This window comes from Sparus aurata, chromosome 19, assembly GCF_900880675.1.
Source record: "Sparus aurata chromosome 19, fSpaAur1.1, whole genome shotgun sequence".
NCBI lineage: Eukaryota > Metazoa > Chordata > Actinopteri > Spariformes > Sparidae > Sparus > Sparus aurata.
This window is the reverse complement of record NC_044205.1, coordinates 13,368,808-13,390,089: the sequence shown is the minus strand read 5'-3', so window position 1 is coordinate 13,390,089 and position 21,282 is coordinate 13,368,808. Positions and strand designations below refer to the sequence as shown.

General features: G+C 42.0%; 1 protein-coding gene across 3 annotated transcripts in view; it reads right to left on the bottom strand.

Annotated features, from left to right (window-relative positions):
• The window catches only part of ctnnd2a (catenin (cadherin-associated protein), delta 2a), a 271,445-nt gene extending 262,157 nt beyond the window's left edge, over positions 1-9,288 (bottom strand). For all 3 annotated transcript variants that reach the window (XM_030398742.1, XM_030398744.1, XM_030398743.1), the window contains exon 1: positions 8,858-9,288. The gene's annotated coding sequence lies outside the window, so the exon portion shown is untranslated. The remainder of the gene's footprint in view (positions 1-8,857) is intronic.
• Positions 9,289-21,282: the final 11,994 nt, after the last annotated feature.

Sequence of the window (21,282 nt, the reverse complement as noted above, 5' to 3'; positions counted from 1 at the left end):
TACTGCAAGTGGAACGGAGACAATACCCTTAAATGGCAACCTACCAAGCTATATCAAAACAAGGCGGATGGTTGATTGTGGGCAACAGCAAATGCTCTAACTCTGAGGAATTACAAACCTTCAAAACCTCTAGTTGCAAATCTATTTTTTTTCTCTCTAGGCCATTATTGTTGCCAATATCTTTGCCCGTAGGAGACAACACTGACATGTGTACAGTTCCGGGTCAAAACTCCTCCAAATAAAATTAATATTTAAATTCAAAAACACTGAAAAATTACATCGATCTGCGCTGACTTGCTGACCTCAAAATTGATGTTTAAAAGCAACATGCATTGTGCATTGTTTGGCAGAAAGCGTGTCCGTATGATGTGCTGTCTCTCTGACCCGCTGCCTGTCTTGCAAACTAGGCTAACGTTGCACTCTTCGCTAACACAAAATGGAGAACAACCAGCGACCCGTGCTGAACTGATAATCATGACACCAAACCGTCTAAGAAGCAAGTGTGAGTGCGGCAGGATTTTGTCTTCAACACCACAGATGGAAAAAGAAAATAAAGAAAATGATAATGCTGTGATTTAGAAATACAGCTTCCTTACAGTAACTTTAACTTGTCACTCAAGTAAAGCAGCAGAGGATCTGCAAATTTGAATCAACAAGTATTTTCCTTGCCTTGTAGTTAGCACACAAGTGCTGTATGGACTCAGTGTTGGATGATGGTATCTGGACCTGATTTCAGGTTCTTCACATCAGTGACAATGTGTGTCCTTGTGTTGACAAGGAAAAGAAACGGCGTGAGCGGTAAAAGAACAAACAAGAGAAGAACACACACATACTTGCCCACGCTCACATCCAATTGCAGGTGTTCATATCCTACCAAACACGTTATTTCCCACTTGATCAGTCAGAAAGATAATAGTATGTTGCTGTGCAAAGAGACTATAGATGAGGCCAACAACAATATACCTCCCTGCTTCCTACCACATAACATATCATTATGGAAACCTTCTCTCTCTCTCTCTCTCTCTCTCTCTCTCTCTCTCTCTCTCTCTCCCTCGCGGGCGCACTTTCCCTTCAGCTTCGACAATTTCTCCTTTCTGGCAACGTAAAATGTCCCCACACCTGCAGGAAAGTGCCGGTTGCAAATCCCTTTTTTGGCATCTTTACTTTCTCAGACGTCACACAAGGGGCCAGAGGGATGTGTGAACACTAATAATAGGTCTGGATAAGCATTTAATATGACGCCCTGGTGATTCAGATGGATTTTGATTGGCTGTCTGTGCTCCAGTTGTTCATAAAATTCGGTCTGAAAGCAGTGCCGCAAAAAGCACCCAGAAGACACACTTGAGTAGGGTAATCGCGTTAAATTATTACCTTGGTAAAAGTAGAAGTCACCCATACGATTAGCACCAGCACGTATGAAACAATCGTGCCAAATGTGAAAACACCCTTAAAATATCTGATAAGACAGGTACTAGTAAACTGTTTACTAACTGTTGTATTGGTGTGCCAATTTGGGTCTGATGCAGCATGCAATCTGCAAAGTAACTGGTAACTATAAATAAGTTATCAAATTAGTGTAGCAGTGTTAAAAGTACATTTGCCTCCAAATGCAGTGGAGCGAAAGCGTAACAGTGGCATAAACATGAAATACTCAAGTAAGCGCGAGAACCTCGAAGTTGTGATAGGCAGGTCGATGCATGAACTCTGATGAAGCCCCCCCTTACGTGTAATAAAGGTCACAATCACACACACACACACCACAAGATGAACACGTAGGCACGCTTCCACTCTCAGCCATGATCACGCCAACTCTGGGCATCATTTTCACCCTGGGAAATCAAGATGATCTGTGCTCCGGCTATGGCTCCTCTTTGATGCTCAATTAACTCAGGCAGACCTGGCTAGCTGAGCCAATTATTAATTCAGCTTAGCGAGTACATTGAGGCAGGCGCAGAAATGATGTCATGGCTAGGCAACCGCAGACATCCTCCTCTCACTGTAGGGCCTGCGCTAAATACATACCATTAGGTTTTAATGGGCAGCCTTTTCCTTTTTGACACCGGTGAATGTAGCACGGTGGCGTTCCGTGCCTTCACTCGTTACATTCTGTGTTTCATCTTCACACCTTCCTGTCACTTCTTGCTTATGATGCTTCCTGGCCGCTCACTCAGCCTCTCTGCACCTATGAGCCATTCTTACTCCCCAACAAACTTTTTCACCATTTATTTACCCCTTCCTGCGAATCCACCTCTTCTCTCAGCTGCATCCTTAACACCCTCTCCTTCTCCATGCCTTGTCTCTTTATCACGTCGCTCATTTCCTCTCCGTTCCCTATTTTCTTTCCCCATTCTTTGTTTCCCCCACGCACTAAAGACTGAAGGGAAGGAGGGAAGATAATGGAGTGGGGGGCGGGGGGAGAGGGGGGAGCAGCGGGCTGACAGAGGGAGTCCCATCTGCAGTGAGCTCATTAGAAGATGGGAGGAGAATCGGCGGCAGAAACACACTAGTGGGCATCCACAGAGCCCGCTCCCTCTGTCTGTCTCTCCCTCGCACATATTGCTGCCTCGCTGGACTCATTCCAACACTGACACATCGCTCTCCCTCCCTCCCGCCCTGTCTTCCTTCTGCTGCGCTCCTCAAAGTCCTGCTCTCATTAATCACAACAATATACAATACACAGCAATTGCTGAATGGTTTTACCTTTTACCACCTCCGCGAACAATGGGGCCGTATATTTTTACTACATGTGGCATCAGTGGAAATCGAGCCATAAATCCAAAGCATTGTTAAAGCCGGGCAACTTTTCTTCCTTGCTTTTCTTTTCTATCTTTGAAGAAGGAGAGTGATACAGCACTGATGGATAGATTAAATGCTCAAGGATACTTCTGAAGACTAAATCCCTAACTGCTATCTGAGCTTGACCCTACTTTTGGAGATGATGGCACAGAGCAGCCCGGTCGCCAGCACAAAATGTTGGCAGTCCACGTCTCTCCAACCACTGATACGTTCACATCTGTATATGTCCCAGGCTACCTAACATAACTTTATCACAACTTTTTTTCTGACTTTTATGCCTTGAAGCGGTGGGCGACAATGGTGGCAACCACTGACAGGAAGTTGGGACATCTCTGGCCATGTTGGAAGCAACACAACTGGGTGTTTTTAACAAGATTCATTTCCAGCCATGATTGTGGCGACAGAAATAAGTACTTTAAGCCAAAAACATGATCTTTTCCTAATCCTAACCATATGGTCTTTGTGCCTAAACCTAAATAGCACTGTCACATGAAAAAACTGAGAATTGAACCCAAAGAAACGTGAAGTTGCAACAAAAGGAAACTTGAAATTTCATTATATCAGGGGTTTAACAGAAACGTACAGTTGTGCCTTGAGTCTTAACATCTGTCTCTCAAAGTGGGGGAAAAGAAGCATCCTACTCCGAGTTATTGTACATAAACCTTATTTACCAAAATCAAACTCAGTCGCCATTGTTGTCAGGTTAAAATGCAGGTTCAAACAGGCCAACTATAGCTGCTGTAATGTGATGATACTGTTCGCCCCTTTCACCTCTAAACTACAAATATTTTCTCTGGCTTTAATGTGAAGGTCAGCAGATGGTGAGGTTACACTGATGGTGCTTGGAAGCATGAAAGAGGTTGTGTCATATCAGCAGGAAGTCTGGCAATACTATCTTAGAAGGTCCCTTGTGCAGCATTCCAAGTGCTATCCCCCACTGTGTCCACTTACTTGTTATCAAACAGCAGAGCTGCAACGATTAGTTGATCAATTGATTAGCCAATGGAAAAAAAATCAATCCCCAACCACTGAATTGTTTCAGTCGATTTTCAAGTTAAAATGCCCAACACTGGCTGGTTCCAGGTTCTTGAATGGAAGGATCGGCTGCTGTTCTGTCACATGTGATAACAAATGAAGAGTCTTTCTGCCCTAATAAAACATTTTCCGTAGCTGTCCAAAAAGTTGTCCAAAAACCTTCTTTTTAGTAAACTCTGCGTACACAAACAATGTTCTCAATGCTCGTGTTCATGTGTAGAGACCCTACGAGCAAAGTTTAATGTTGTGTCGAGCCTTCTTAGGGTTTTAAAAATAGTGATTTTGATGCTAGCGTAAAAGCGCCCCTGCACCCCACTGAAAATTAGCTTGCCTGAAAACGAAACTACAGTAAATCTTAAAAGTGCCTCTTTCGTCGTAATTATGCATTTACACAAAGGTTTGACTCATATTCAATCACAAATAAAGCCTTGGTTGCTTTTTGGCAAGAGTTTCACTTTAATACTGATCCCTCAGAAGGAAAATCTGTCGTTCCTTCCCCTTCCACATAAAGGGGCCAAAGGGTCAGTGACAAACCAACAACAACCTCTGAGCTGCAGGGAAATCTGCATCCTGCTCAAGGACTCCCCAGCAATAAAACGGGGCCTTGACGCCAGACCTTTCAGTTGAAGAATGGGCTCCTCTAACAACGTTACCACACTGAGTGTGTTATGAAGAGCCAGCAACATGGTGCTCAATCAGTTGTATCTATATATGAGGATCGATATTTTATGCAGTATTTTTGCACCCACACATACTTAATATGCCATAGGATCAAATTGTGAAGTGGTGCCTAGTTAGAAGCAATATTGTATAAAATAAAGTGACTGCATTCCATGCAACAAATCCTGATAAATGCTCCATCATGTTGACAATTTGGAGGTTGGCAAGTTGGTGTACTACCATGAGATTGATGGAGGGTTGCTTACAATTACAAAACTGTCCATTCAAGAGACAGACTGGTCTGGGATGGCTTAGCTTGGCTCTAGCCTGGAAGTAGGTGGAGGCACTTACTTATTTCTTCACTCAAGTTGTTGGAAATATAAATACTAAAGTAAGGTAAAAATACCTGAAAACCTACTTCAGTCTACTTCAGTCAAGTACAGTAACTAACCATACAGAAACTAGTATTTGTACTTCACATAACAGGGCTGTGCTGAGTAACAAAGGTTAATAAATAAGTAATGTAACCAATTAGTTTTGATAATGAATAATAATTACGGGGATGTAATTACTTTTTCAGTGATTTAGATTCTATGAGAAATTCAAGGAGAAATAGATTAAATTGTTCCAGTAACTTGCCTTACACTGGAGAGGAGTAACACTGGTTTGCAAACTCTTCTTTGGGAACATATTGCCGGCCCAGTATTTCTCTTTAACGCTGCCAGATATGTATTAAGAGATGATGAAGACTCAATCCGCAGGGGTAAATATGTTCCTGATGGGGAACGCTGCTAATGCAGCTCAGTCTCACCCTGATTCACACTTAAGCACAAAGTACAACATCTAGAATATTACCTGAACCCACTGCAAAGCGCCCTTGAGGGGTCAAGAAGAGGGACACTATGGTTTAATGGTGCATAACATGTCTGTAATCTTGTAAAAATTCCACATTAATGGGGGATATTGCAAAATTGTCCATTAGCAGCGGCACATGAGTATCTTATATGTTATGTCATTAAACAAGCCCATGAGCATCTAGTCACCAACAGAAGCATCAAGTCAGTTGATTGATGAGCACACTGAAGCTGACAATTAGCACCTCCCCCGTGACCATGAATATGCGATCAATGAGATCGACAAGTATGGATCAAATGTCCACTGGTTGCCTGAGGCCCATTCACATTGCATTATAGTGAATGCATGGAAGAAAACATCAACAGCATGCAGCTAAAGACAGCTCAAGGACTTGAGAAAATGTTTTTCATCTTCATGGTGCTTCAAGTTCCACAGTTGGTGTTTTTTCTACTTCTTGGAGTCGAGTAGAAGCAAATCACATGAGTGGACCTCCATACGGATCCTTCTCCTTTGAAGAAACTAGCTTTTTTGTGTTTTCAAGGAGAAAGTGCTTACATAGAGCTTGAGTTCATATCAGCTTCCGACTAGACTACTTGAAAAGATACACTAGACAGTCAATACAACAAAAGCTCGTCTTCCACCTCATGTTGACAAATGAGCAGCATCAGATGTTGCCTCTGGGCTTGTCTCAGACCTCAAAGAGGTACCATATTTGCCACTGGGCTTCATAGCTCCTCTGGAGGAAAGCCAGTTGTGTATTTTCCTCAGTCACCTAATCTGATATTTAGGATCTTAAACACAAGTGGAAAGATGTACCATGCATGTTAAAGAACAATTCATATTCTGTGCCCATGTTAAAAATAATGAATTCATAGTGTGTTAGTATGGGGAAGAACTATTTGTCATTGCAGACTTTGATGCAGGGTCAAAGGTCAGTTTAATTGGAGGACAGACAGAGAATCAGTGTCTTGCTCACTCAGTGTCTTGCTCCAGGTACTGCTGGTGTAGGACTCCCTGTCCTACATGTCACATGAATTATGAAAAATACTGGGATGGAAATAGTCTCATCCCACTGAAGGACTTCCATCTTTGTTATTTTAGGCATAAGATAAAGGGACATCAGAAGATCGAATTTCATTTCTGACATGAACATTTCACAACGCTCAGTAACCATTTGCTGCATTAACTGCTCGAGCATTACCATGCACACTGAACACGAGCTGCAACACTTAGATTTTTTTATTTAAATGCCAACTGTGATAATCGATTAATTGGCTTGAGTCATTGTTTAGAGTCAAAAATGATCCCAGGTTCTTTCAGTTGGATATCTTCTGCTTTCTTTACTCCTCTATGACAGCGAACTGGATATCTTTGGGCTGTGGACAAAACAAAAGGACATTGGACATTCTTTTGTACCATTTTCGGACATTTTATCAAAAGAACAAAATTACAGATTAATCAAAATATTGATCGATAATAAATAGTAATTGTTAGCTGCAGCCCCACAATGAATGGAGCTACTTTACAGCCTGCAGAGATGATTCTGACATTGATCCTCTCGGCACACTACCGGCCAAACACCCCAAACTTCAAAGCAGACATTTGACAGGGGATCTCTTGATCTCAGTCTTTCCTCATTTCACATGTCAAGAATGTGTGGCCTGGGGTACGGCATGCTGTATCAGATACACACTACAATATGAACATCAAAGTTTGACAGTCACAGAATGGTATTAGATCTGTCACGCTAACAATGCACGGAAACCACACCCCGCTCTCACTCTGGGAAGAAATGAAATTCATAACAGTTACAGTATTTTCTAAATCCACCCTGGCCCAGCGAGGATAACTAGAATTCAAACTCCCCCCTCCCTTCATCAACATTACTCTATGAGGCAACTGCCGGGCCGGCTCATCCCGGCAGCTCTTTGGACTGTCGTCAGCACTCCATCCTGTGGACGCCTGCCAGTAGCCCCTCCGTCCGATCAATAGGCACCGGCGGCTAGCTTTCCCCCCTTTGCTCTCTCTCCCTCTCTCGGCTACCACAGTATAAAGACTGTTCTGTTCTGCCGGCGCAGCATAGTGATTAGGCATTAGGCCTGCGCTGCTGTGTGAATTAGCTTAATCTGTGTCCGCGATGAAGGACGAGGCTTTTCATGCCCACTGGAGACATTCAGTGGACATAAAAGAAGCTAATCTTTAGGAAATTTAGAGAGAGTGAGATGGAGTGAGTGCATATGTGTGTGTGTGTGTGTGTGTGTGTGACACAGTTCCCACAGTGATAGGTCTTTACTAATGCCGCTTATCCTTCAACAATAAAACACATCTATTGGCGTGCCTGAAGATGTGCGGCTGGTGGGCCAGGTGAGTGTTGTACCGTCATCACCTCGAGTACTTGGGGGAGAAAAAGTGGATAACATGCTGAGCGGTGGCTGTGTGTGTGGAGGGCACGGGAGGGAGGAAAATCTATATCCCCATATTCCTGCACCAGAGGTCAGTTTGAGGGGAATTAGAGGGGATTGTGTTCTCCTTGTTACACGGCTGCTTACCTGCCCACAGAGGAAGCCGCCTGCAGACCTGCAAATCTCATCCCCAAGTTTTAGAGTTTGGAAGCAACGCGCACCAAAAGACAAAGGGTTTACACTAATACCCTCTCCCTCTCTGCCTGACTGTCCATCATGCATCTGCTCCGAGTGCTGACATGTTAGTAAGGCTGAACAGTGAGCCACAGCACGCCTTACAGCATCCCTCCTCCTCCTCCTCCTCCTCCTCCACCACCTCTTCTCCTCCACCACATCCTCTGCTGGGTATATTGTGCGCCCTTGACAAACTGCCAGCGCGCAATCCCCCCTCCTGCATATGTCTATTGATCAAAGCACAAGTACGGCTGTGGGAAAGGTATGGAGTCTTACCCATACTCTTATCCTTGTGTCACCTCTCATACTCCAGAGCCTCGCAGACAAAAGGCAATTCCATAAAACTTAATGGGCATCAGTGGACAATGAGATTTATAAGCAATAAACCCTGATATAGCGGAGGCCCAGTAATAAATCATATATCATGCTGTACCATAACATCAAGTCCAGGTACCTTTGGGGATATTACAGCAACTTTACTGCTGGTTGTGAATGGAGTTGTCCAAACAAAGTAATCACCAGCTGGCGAGCAAGAGCAGCCCTACACCTTTTGTTTACAAGGTGCTTTTCACACCTTTGGAGCACTTTTACGCACACGCGTTGTTGAATTTGGGTCAGCAGTCAGCTGGGGCCAAATATCTTTTTTGTGTGTGTGCGTGTGTGTGTTGCACGCCTGTTTGTGAGAGGAGCCTCGCAGCAAAAGCAGGGCATCATGTTTTACAAAGCAGCACTTTCCCAAAACCATCCACCAAGCACGATCCAGAAGTCATGTTCAGACACCTGAAAACACAGGCGTTTTGAAGACCCGTCACCTGCCAACTCTCTGTCCGATCACAGCAAGTGTACAGCGGGGTTAAAACAAAGCGATGACTTACCGAAATGAGATTCTGGCCACTGCCAGCGACCGTCTTCCCCTTGTTTCCCCTTCTGCCTCCTGGTCCGCCTCTCCTTCAAGTCAATCCGCAGCGCGCTGAGATCAGATCAGAACTGAGCGGTGCGCCTTCTCGCTGCGTCCTGCGTCCAGAGTTGCCGGGGATGGAGCGACCATTTGCCGGTGTGCTGGGACGGGGTTGTGAGGCTGAGGCATCCGCAGGGCAGGAGGAGGAGGAGGAGGAGGAGGAGGAGAAGGATGTGGAGGAGACGGAGGAGGAAGAGGCGAGGCGCTGGGTACGAAAGCGAGACAGAAAGAAGGAGGGAGTGTGTGTGAGAGAGAGAGAGAGAGAGAGAGAAAGAAAGAAGGGAGAGCAGCACTGCAGCGACGGGGAGGCAACACCACCAGAGAGGAGGCAGACAGCATCCCTCTCTCTCTCCCTCCCTCTCTCTCTCGCTCTCTCTCTCTCTCTCACACACACACGCACGCACATGCGCGCGCGTCATCGCCATCATACAAGGGTACGGAGCGCCATCTTCAGGTGGTACGCGGCCAGTTGGGAGCTGTCCCAGATGTTTAACGTGTGTCATACGTGCATATTCACATTGTGATTTCTGACTTTCTTTGTCAGACAAACGGGGAGTGTGAGATTAGTTGTGCAGGGAAGCCTCAGGGCTTATTGGACACCTCAGTTTCCACAGTCATCCCTGGCACCAATTACTCCCTTGTGTTTATTATATTATTTTCATTATTGATTAATCTGCCATTTTTGGAAATACAGCTAATCGATTGATCGCTTCATTTAAAATGTAAATAAATAAACAAATGAAAAATACTCCTCACAATTTCCTTGACCCCACAGATTAGCTTGTGACTAATGATTATTTTCATTACTGATTGAGCTGCTGATTATGTTCATGAGTCATCATTTAGACAACACAATGTCAAAGAAAAGTGAAGAATGCTCACCGCAATCTCCCAGAGTCCGAAGTGACGTCTTCCAGCTGCTTCATTTGTCCAGCCAGCAGTCCAAAACCCAAACACTCTTTATTTGATGTTATGCATGATGAAGAAAGGCAGCGAATCCTTCAATTCAAGATACTCTGAACAAGAAATGTTGGCCATTTTTGCTTGCAAAATAAATACATTTGAATAAATTAACTTTTTTTCAGTCAACTCATCCAATTGATCAACTAATTGCTGCAGTTCTACCAGGGCTGGGCAATCTATCAATATATAATATATATATATATATATATATCCTGATAAGAGACCATATATCGTCTCAGATTTCAGATATTAGTATATCTTGACATGGCATAAGTGTTGGCTTTCCTTGTTGTTAAAGGCTGCATTACAGTAAAGTGGTGTCATTTTCTGAATTGACCAGACTCTCCTGCTTGTTCTGAGTCTAGCCTTTACCCACTTAATCGTTACATCCACAATACTGATGAATATTTATCAAAAATGTCACTGCATTCATATTTTGTGAAAGTACCAATAGTCATCTCTGGAGTTTTGGTCTAAAATATCATGATATTTGATTTTGTCCCCCAGTCCAAGCAAGTATGAAGAGCAAATGAGGAGACTTCAAAACATCAAGATAAGACTACAATGTGTATCCCAATGTAGTCTAAGAACATAAGAACAATATTATCATAACGCCTTAGTGCACGGCCCTCAGCTCTACACAGCCCTTGAGACCAAACAACACACCTAACTCTAACTCCTACCCTCCATCTGTCCTCAACCCACAGGAAAAAACTGAGTCGTAATTCAGTGATTCAGTTTGGTTGACTTTCTAGGGATCTAACTGAGTCCCCATATGTGACTGCGTGAAACACATTTTTCTCCTCAATACAAACGCCACCAACCCAGCCCATGTTATGCCCCATCCCCCCCTAGCTCCCCTTTCTGCACACTCAAACAGCATACACTCCATGGCAACCATATCCCCACTGGGTTGTGGTGATGATAATATCACCTGACCTGCACTCCATCATCTTTCCAACCCCCAATTCCCTTCACTTTTCACACACACACACACACACGCGCACGCACACGCACACACACACACACACACACACACACACACACACACACACCTGGTTTCCCAAGGTCAAGAACTGCTGAGTATGTCAGATACGTGCCTGTGTCACATGTTCTGCACAGTCAGTTCTGCTGGCTCAAACGTATTTCTTTCTTTTTCTCTGTCTTTATTGAAATCCGTCTCTCCTTGAACACTCCTTAAACATCTTCATTATGTTGAAATATGGCCACTGTGCTCACGGTGTCCCTTCTGTCTCTCTTCTATCTTGACTGTCAAAAAGCATAATTTCCTCTTTCATTAAATATTTCTTGACACATTTTGCACTCACTTCATTCCAGGTTTAATTCACACATTTTCCAAGGGCTTTGTACATGGCATACATATCTTTTTTCTATCCAGGATACAGGAAACCTGATGTGACAGATGATCACATGATACAGGAACACGTGGCACACTACTGTATATTATGGAGAAGGATTCCAGTATGTAAATCCAGTAAAAATAAACAAGTAGATGAACAAATCCAGAGGGGAAAGGAACTCACAACAGAGGGAAAACAAGCCCTATATACAGTATATCTTGAGTCATACTACAGGATCACATAGTCTCAGGAGGACATATTCCATCTTAATGTATAACCAGAACTGTTCCTGGAGCAACACCCTGTCCTGTACTGTTCCCATCATCCTCAATTCTTAACAAAGATTGACACGTATAAGACACACAGCTAATTGACAGCTGCATGAACTTCCTTTGTTTGATTATAACATTTATATTAATGTCTCCAAATGTGGTATTGATGCCATGTGGCACCATAGCGCCGAAGACACAACTGTGACACAGGGAAATATAAATGCATTAGTCATCTATTCACTTTTTCATTGTACTCATATTGATTTATGTATTCTGCATAGCATAAATTGCATATTCACTACCCAAATTAGCTTGTTGTGTTAGATAAGATGTTTATGTAGGACAGGACAGAGGGACTGCTGTGCAAACAGGACGTCAATGTATTTGTACAGGCTAGAAATGGACTGAGCAAGAGACAAAATAAGTCGATAAATAGATATGAGTAGGTTGAACATACAATGGCTTAAGTTTAGTTTAATACAGTTTTTGCCGAATGCCTACACACATGTTGCCAGACTTTGGCTCACCGTGTCATAACTTAACACACAGGCAGAGTAAGACACAGCACATAGGGATAAACTCCTAACTTATACGGCAAAATGAAACTCTAACAATCCCATTTCAAAACTGTTTTTAGCATCAAAACGTTAAACACATGCACCTTTGAATTACTCTTTCCTAGCAGCAACAACACACAGATGTGCTTTATGTAAAACACAGCTGTATTCAGTACTTTGGATTGTTTTTGACTTTAAAAGTCTCATACAGATTTTTTTTTTGTGAAAGATTGATCACTACAGTTGATCTAGACACATGAAAACAAAATGGAAACGCTTCAGGTTTTTGCAAAAGTGAAAAAAAAAAAAACCACAAAGACATGGTAGAACTAGAATGTTCTACAAAACATTGTGTTGTAAGGGAATGATTGGAAGACATTTAAGCTATGGATCCTGTCTCCTGTTGGCATTTGGCCACATCACCTAATCCACATCACAGGCAATGTCCTCCCTTGCCAAGCAACGAGGGAAATATCCCCTTGCATGCCGTATCCAACCCTGTATGGACCTCACCTCAATGTTGCCGCGTGCCTCTTCCATGGCTTGTAGAAGAGGCATGCGGGCATGTGGTTTACGGTCATAAACTTCCCAGTGCCATGCTGAAAAGAACTCCTCAATTGGATTAAAAAAAGGGGGGTGTGGTGGCAGGTTGAGTGCAACAAATGTATTGTGGTTGGTGAACCAGTCCCGGACCAGAGCAGCCCCATGGAAAGTGCCATTATCCCAGACGACAACAAACTGGGGCTGTGGCTTGTCCTGGACTACTGTGTCATGAAGTGTGTCCAGAAAGCGAATAATGAGGGCTGTATTGCAGTGTCACTGCTCTCCTTCTTTGTCCTCTTCCTCGTCCTGCTGCTGCTCTTACTCTCCCTCTTTTTCTTTCTGCCTCCATGTTTCCAAAGTTGGCACAAAGGAGCTGAGCTCACATCAGGTGTATTTGTAGTGCTATGGCTTAGAATGATTGGTCTACAATTAGATTTTAAATGTTGTGTGTGAGTCTGTGTGCTTTTCCAATTTTAGTTGTGTTTTGTATTCTAGATGTGTTTTCCCAATCATTGCATGAGTCTTCCTTTTTGAACAATGTGTCTTATGTAAAAAACAGTGTGTATTGTTTTGCGAGAAGTGTGTTGGAGAATTTGAAACACAGTGCAAAGCATATATATCGTGTTTGCAGGGTTGGCGCTTTTGTTTAGGGCATGGTCACCAAAGTTAGAGGTTGTAATGCTTTGGGCATAGCAACCACTTTTAGTGTTTAAGCATTAGGCAAAAACTGTAAGAGTAACACCAATTGAGTATCCTCAGGATTGCTGATGTGTTAGATCCACTGATACCAGCAACACCCTTTTCATTCTGCCGTGTCACCTTCCTTCACCCCTCACTCGTACACACAGTTATTTATGGTACCGGTGTCACCTTTCACCAAGTGTGCATCACATATCTTAATCAGATACGTGAGCTAGCAGAAGTGAAGCACCTGTTCCACTCAGTCGCAAGAATGAACTCTATATCTATTCTGTGATTCATGTTCACACATGTTTTTATTTCATGATAGTAAGATAGTAAAGTAAGGACACAGGATACTTAAAAAGAGTGGATCACTCTGAGTAGGGCCTCTCTGGATAAATTAAGGTTTAAACAAAACAACAAAAAGACAGAGAAAAAAGAAAGGAAGAAAGAAATCAACATTACCATAGTTTCAGTCATGGTCATCAGCCAGTCTCACTCATCCATGGCTTATAATTAAGTTGGTTTTGGAGCTATACTGTCCTTCCTCTGTTGCCAGAGTCTCTGTTGACACTGTTCAAAACATGGCAGCTGGAGAATGCACCAAAATCAAGAATCTCATTAATTATCCCCGTTCATCTGTCTCTCAGTCCTATTCATTTACAGCCGGAGGCTTTGCAGTCTGCTTTTTCACCGCCCGTTTGACTCATTTTCTTTTTGTTTATTTTTCCTTCGGTGTAATGTCGTATGGAATTGTTTGTATTTGCTGTTTCATCTTGCACATATGGACAAAACAGACAGATTTTCACTTGATTATTCCATCATCCCGTATTCTAATAGCATCACAGCCAAAAGGGAATCTGAAAAAAAGACACAAACTAAAATCTCTCCCATATTGCAGATGACTGGAGCTTAGTCTCCTCCTTAGAGAGTGGGAACTGATTTCACACTAGTGTGGAAAAAAAGCCAGAAAAAAATTAGAATAAAGTGAGTCAACTGTAATGAAAATGATTTGTCCTCTGTGAATACACTGTTTATGATTTTCTCATCATAAAAATAGTAAGTTGAAGTTGTTTTTTCCTCCTGCTCTCTGCACATGTGGCGTATGTAAGGGTGTGTGCAAGCATGCATGTCTAAAGAATAACCACTAGATGGGGCCACTGAGCTGAGATTCAACTTATGAGGGCAGTCAATGAAACCAACCAGAGTTAAAGGCATCTGCATTGAGTTTCAGTATATTTAAAAAAAAAATTTAAAAAAAAATCTCATGTAATACTATGTATTCATAATATAATTTCTTAAAAGCAACAACAGCTGATAAAATACATCAACAACAACAAAAAAACAAACATTTGTGATGAAGTCTGTCCCTTGAGGTGTTTTACATAATGTCTTATATCACTGTTTCCTCCGTCTGGGCTGCGACATTGTACAGTCACTTCATTGGCATGCAGTGAAGGTTTTTTGCTGAACTTGGACACTTTTCACTTCACTCGTTTGTCAATGGGCTTGTGAAGATCGACGAAACAGGTCACAGCACGTTACTGTCTTTTTCAACACGTTTACACAAAAGTGTGGCAATGGATACTGTAACAGCATCTGGTTTAATTCATGCAAGGTTATCATGGAGTGAGCTGCGAACACGTAGTTTCAGACTGAGTTTTAGTAGTTTTAGACAGCTGAAACAATAGTGTATTTCTGACTTGATAACCTTGGAAGGAATACAGTAAGAAAGGATAGAGTTATGAGAGTGATTTGTGCATCACCCTCTTGAACAGAAACATAAATGCAGTTTGGTTTCTCTGTCCTGTGACTCCCTATGTAAACATATTGAGCAGCAGATGCGATGATCCCCCTTGAGATACTTTAAAAATGGAGCCTACAGGTGGATGTGGGGCAGGTGGAAGAGCTGTGTGCATTATCTAGCAAGACATAAAGCCATCTCACAGCCATTGATTTAATTAATGAGCATGAAGCACCAAACTGCAGGGGAAAGCCCAGCGGATACACTTTATAGTAAACTGTCAGGGTGATAGATGAACATCTTGTGGCCAAAGGTATGTTGATACCTGACCAAAGTATTTGGACAATGAATGATACACACGTGACTGTTGAACGTCTCATTTCAAAACCATGGGTGTGAATATGTTGCGTAAAAGTGGAGGGGATTTCCAGCACATTTCTGGCACCTGGTCCCGGATGTTCCCTCTCATTCAGCCATAAATTAGAGCATCAGTGAGGTTTTGAACTGAATTAATTCCAAAGGTTTAGTTAGGGTCAAGGTCAAGGCTCAGCCCAGGCCAGACAAGTACCATAAACTGAGTTAGGAGTGAACTATATAAAATATAACTTTATGCTGTAGCACACTCTACATACTTTTGTTCATATGGTATAATCTCGGTCAGTCTCGGTTTACACAAGTTTGTTAAGCAAATGTATATCATGGCAGTCTTCACTTCCAAAACTTTGGACAGCTCTCATTTATTTTTTATTATGGGTCCTCTGAAAATGTGACAAATCCGCTGGCTTAAGAACATACATGCAGTAACTTGAACGATCAATTCAGGCGATTACAGAAAGTTTTGTGAATCAAATTTACTTTGTAGCATAACATCTTAACAACTTCTGCGTGATTATGATGGCTGATGACTCTCCTAGGCCCATTTTAGGACCCGTTTGATACACCAACTAGACTCGGCCACAAAGAGCTCAGCATTGGAAGAACACACTATTAATTTGAACAAGTCCCGACAGTCACTAGGAGCCATTCCAATGCAGTTACAGGTCCCAGGATCTACTGTACAAATAACTGTAAGTATAAAGTGCATGGCACAGTTGTGTCACTGCCACGATCAGGAAGAAAACACAAACTAACACCTGCTGGTGAGAGAAAACTGGTCAGGATGGGTCAAGAGTCAACCAAAGTGAGCGATGAATTAGAAGCTGCTGGAAGACAGGTGACAGTGTCCACAGTCAAGCGTGTTTTGCATCAACATGGGCTGAGAGTCTGCCCTGAGAGAAAGAACCCCTCGCTCCAGATGCGGCACCTTAAACCCTGAGGTCAGATGAAACAAAAATGTAGTTGTTTGGCCACAATGGGCAGCAATGTGTTTGGAGGAGAGAAGGTGAGGCCCTTCATCTCAAAACACCAGACCTATTTTCAGGCATGGTGCTGGTAGTACTATGCTGTGGGACTGCATTGCTGCCAGTCAATCTGGTACTCAATAGAAAGTAAATTGAATAGTGACAAAGGAGGATTATATCAAAATTCATCAGCCAGAATCTTGGGTCTTCCCAAGTCCTGACTTTAACCCCAGTCGGGTACCCATTTGGACTGCGCTGGTGAAACAAGTCCGTGCCAACAACTTTTGTAGAACTTCACCAATTCTGTCAAGAGGAGTGGTTGAAAATTCAGCCAGAGGACTGCCAGAAGCTTGCAGATGGCAATCAAAAGCACCTAACGGAGGTGAAAATGGCCAAGAGACATTTATTCAAATATTAGAATTACTGTATGTATATTACTGACCCAGCAGGCTTGGTCACATTTTCAGAAGACCCATAATAAATTCAGATCTGAAGCAAACTTCATGAATGTTTTTTTGTGACACAAGGTAGTTTGTTATCCACTCATTCCATCACAGAAAAATGAGAGCTGTAGAAATCATTGGAACTGTAAACTGCCATGTTCTTAACAAGTGTATTTTAACTTTTGACCGCGACTGTATCTAGGTTTGGATGTGTGGAAGTAGGCCTGTGTTACGTGCCTTAGTCGTGAGACTACATGGACGTAGTTCACAGGGAGCACCGGACACACTCAAAAAATGTGTTGCAACTCAGTTTACAGGAAATTATTTCAATAATTCAGTTTTCACACAAGAATATGAAGCAACGATCTATTCCAGGATGTGTTTCAAAGTCACACCCTCATGTCTGCTGCAGACTATTTGGCTGTGTGCCCAAAACCAAACTTGACTGCAAAAGCAAAATCTGTACCAATGACTAACTGTCATGTTTCCTACTTCGGTTAGACTCAGCAAATGTCATCAGAAGCCGCAAAAACGATAACGTTTTTATAAAAATGATACAATTATTGTAATAAGTCACATAATATTACCTTAAAATGCACGGGCCATGTGATAAATGAAATGGTTAAACAAATAGGCAAGGAGTGTTATGACCAGCTCACTGGCTAACGAAGAAGGGAGACACAGGCGAAATTGTTTATATCAAATTTTTTATTAATCAAAGAACATATTCACCAAATGCGAGACAGGTACAGTCATACTGCTTCCTTTCTATAACAATTTATTTATTTAAGTAATCATATTCACATCACGTAGTTGCGAACGCTGTCAATGAAAGATTCAGACCTCATGAAGCTCCAAGTAGAATTGAAACGTTATCATTATTACACTCCTGTGGCATGGTATGTGTGCTGGTGTATCCTTTATATATCTATCAAGAGTAAACAATCAATTATTTCCAGTGCATTGACAAAAAGGGAAACCACTGACAGCCTGAATAGCAGGGCTTCAGCTAAAGATTGTTGTCATAGTTGATTGATTTTGCCAATTACCTTCATGATTAATTGACTTTTAGTCTTAGATGAAAAATGCTCCAAAGAGACATCTTACGATTGATTTGTTTGTCCAGCCAACAATCCAAAACCTAAAGACCCTTCATTGACCATCATTAAAGAAAAAGAATACTAGCAAATCCTTACTTTTAAAGTAAAAACTCACATTATTTTTTGCTTACATGCATCTAGATGATTTCCCCTAAACGTTTTGCTTCCCATGTGTCATACTGTTCGCCATCATCTCAGATTTTTCCCCAGAAAAATTCAGAATTCACAAAAGAAGCACACCTGCCTTTGTGCAACCAAAGACAGGAAGAGGATCTGTTTTCCACATTTGCTATCAGCATCCTGCTGAAGAATCAGGCAAAGATGGAGGGTGATAGAAACCCAGGTAAGACAGGAGTGACCGGACTGGCAGTCACCAATGGTGAGAGCTCCCATCAAAGCTTTCCACAAGGACAAGGAAAAATTTGCCAGATAAGGTTTCCGGAGAAAAACTTAACAAACTCCAGCCATGATATTTACCAGCCTCTAGCACACTCTAATGCTTCTATTCCTTCCCATACAAGTGCATCTCAATAATTTAGAAAAGTAAATTTATTTCAGTAATTCAATTGAAAAAGTGAAACTCTAAGGGTTAGGGTTATATCTAAGGGTTATATATTATCTCTAAGGGTTATATATATATATATATATATATAGTTGATTTATTGCACACACAATGAAATATTTCAAGCCTTTTTTTGTTTTAATCTTGATGATTGTGTCTTACAGCTCCAAAAAAAAACCCTTAAATTCAGTATCTCAGAAAATTTTAATATTAGAAAAAAGACCAGTAAAGAAAAAGAAAATGTTTTATTCAGAAATGTCGGCCTTTCTGAAAAGTATGTTCTCGTATTTGGTTGGGGCTCCTTTTGCATGAATTACTACATCAATGCCCAGCTGAGGTGCTATGGAAGCCCAGGTTGCTTCGATAGCGGCCTTCAGCTCATCTGCATTGTTGGGTCTCGTGTCTTTCATCTTCCTCTTGACAATACCCCACACATTTTCTATGAGGTTCAGGTCAGGCGAATTCAAGCACAGTAATCCCATGGTCATTAAACCAGGTTTTGGTACATTTGGCAGTGTGGGCAGCTGCCAAGTCCTGCTGGAAAATTAAATCAGCATCTACATTAAGCTTGACAGCAGAATGATGCATGAAGTGCCCTAGAATTTTCTGGTAGATGGCTGTGTTGACTTTGGACTTGATAAAATACAGTGGACCAACACCAGAAGATGACATCACCTGCTCTGCAAACATCACACTGGACTTCAAGCAACTAGGGATTTTGTGCCTCTCCTCCCTTCCTCCAGACTCTGGGACCTTGATTTCCAAAATAAATGCAAAAATGTACTTTCATCTGAAAAGAGGGACTTTAGACCACTGATACTGACAGATATTAAATATCAAATATATGAATGGCCTCTGCTTGACAATCCTCTCAAGGCTGTTGCTGTCCCCGTTGCTTGGGCAATTTTTCCAACATAACTTTTCTTCCACTCAACTTTTTATGGATATGCTTGGTTACATCACTCTGCGAACTGCCAGCTTCTTTAGCAATGACTTTTTGGGGCTTACCCTTGTGGACAGTGTCAATGACTGTCTTCTGCACAACTGTCCAATCAGCAGTCTTCCCCATGATTGTGCAACCCACTGAAGCAGACTGAGAGACCATTTAAAGGCTCAGGAAACCTTTGCATGTGTTTTGAGATAATTAGCTGATTAGAGTGTGACACCTCCGGTCTACAATATTGAACTCTTTCACGATATTAAAATTTTTCTGGGATACTGAATTTTGGGTTTTCATGAGCTGTAAGCTGTAACAATTAAAATCAAAACAAATTAAGGTTAAAATATTTAACTTTGGGTGTAATAATTCTATACAATATATGAGTTTCACTTTTTAAATTGAATCACTGAAATACATGAACTTTTCCATGGTATTCTTCATTTATTGCGATGTACCTGTACGTATATTCACTGAGTTTGCCTACCCGACTGTAAAATTGAAGTGAAGGGGAATTATGCTTCTTGTCTGTTTTCAACCCACACAGTCTGAAAATAATCATAAATATGTACACCCACATCTTTTCCTGACAGAGCTGATTGATAAGCCTTAGACATTATCTTTTTTAATTTCAATTAATGCCTCTGCATTGGTTTTTTGTTTTTTAAATAAAATAAATCTAGGCCAAAAATAACCCTTAAATAACAAAGCATGGGACCACTTGACTCACGAGAACCTGCCAAATTAAGTCAACTGCTAAACCTCTGCAGGTCTCGACATGAGCGCATGCCCGGGCCAAGTAAAGTCCATCACATCGGAAGTTCTATAATTTTTTACTCACATTTAAAGTTGTGGTAGCTGTTAGCCGTGGACTGACTGTCCATGAAGCCCTGGATTGAGGCAATAAGAGGATGTGTTCCTGACTTGTTGACCACTAAGATGCTGTGTCTAAAACGGACTGGAGGAGCGTGTTGAAAAAATTAGCTGTTAAAGGCCCCAGTGTCTATCATTATGGTTGGTATGGTTCCTGAGTTGGGCAAGGCTAGATCTGTCATGGCAGGGAATCAAGAATGTGACTGCCACTTCTGTTTATGTAGAGGAAGTCTAAGTGGACACGTGTCACCATCAGTTGGACCACAAATTTACATGTATTAGCACTTTGAGTCCAGTAAATAATCTGAATACAACAGTGGCTGCAACAGAAACTCTTCCTGCATCTGCCCCCCAGTTAGCTAGAACTGAAGCCTCTTGGATGAGAGGTGAAAGGTCTTCAAGACAGTGAAACAAGTCCAGTTGCCTATGGTACAGCACTTAAAAAACAACAAATGCCCACATTAAAGATACCAGCTTGACTTCAGCTGGTGTTCAGCTGTTCAGGCGGCAGTGGAGAACTCCTTTTTCCACATTTTGTTGAAGTCTGTTCCCCAGCCAGTATGTGTTTCCCCTTACCAACAGGACTTGAGGAGGTTCAAACCAGACATTCAGTTTGCATTCTTTCAAACAGATCAGTAAGTATCAAAACATGGCTACTCATTAAATCCACCTGTTACATGTAATTGGCTCAAACATGACTTGAGCCGACAAAAGAGCCAAAAACAGTGATGTGCTCATTTAATGATCCAAGAAAACTCAACACCAACGAACCACAAATCTGTGACAGTATGTGACTATAGTCAGAGAGGAGACTGTTTTTTTCTCTCTGAAAAAGCAGTGAATTTCCTCCCAGCATTATGAAAGACCTGTCTCCCATCAGCAGCTGTCATCAACACCTCCTCTAATCGATGGCTAAACCATATCCACTTGTCCTCAAGTTACAGGCCCGTTTATAAATGAAGTTAA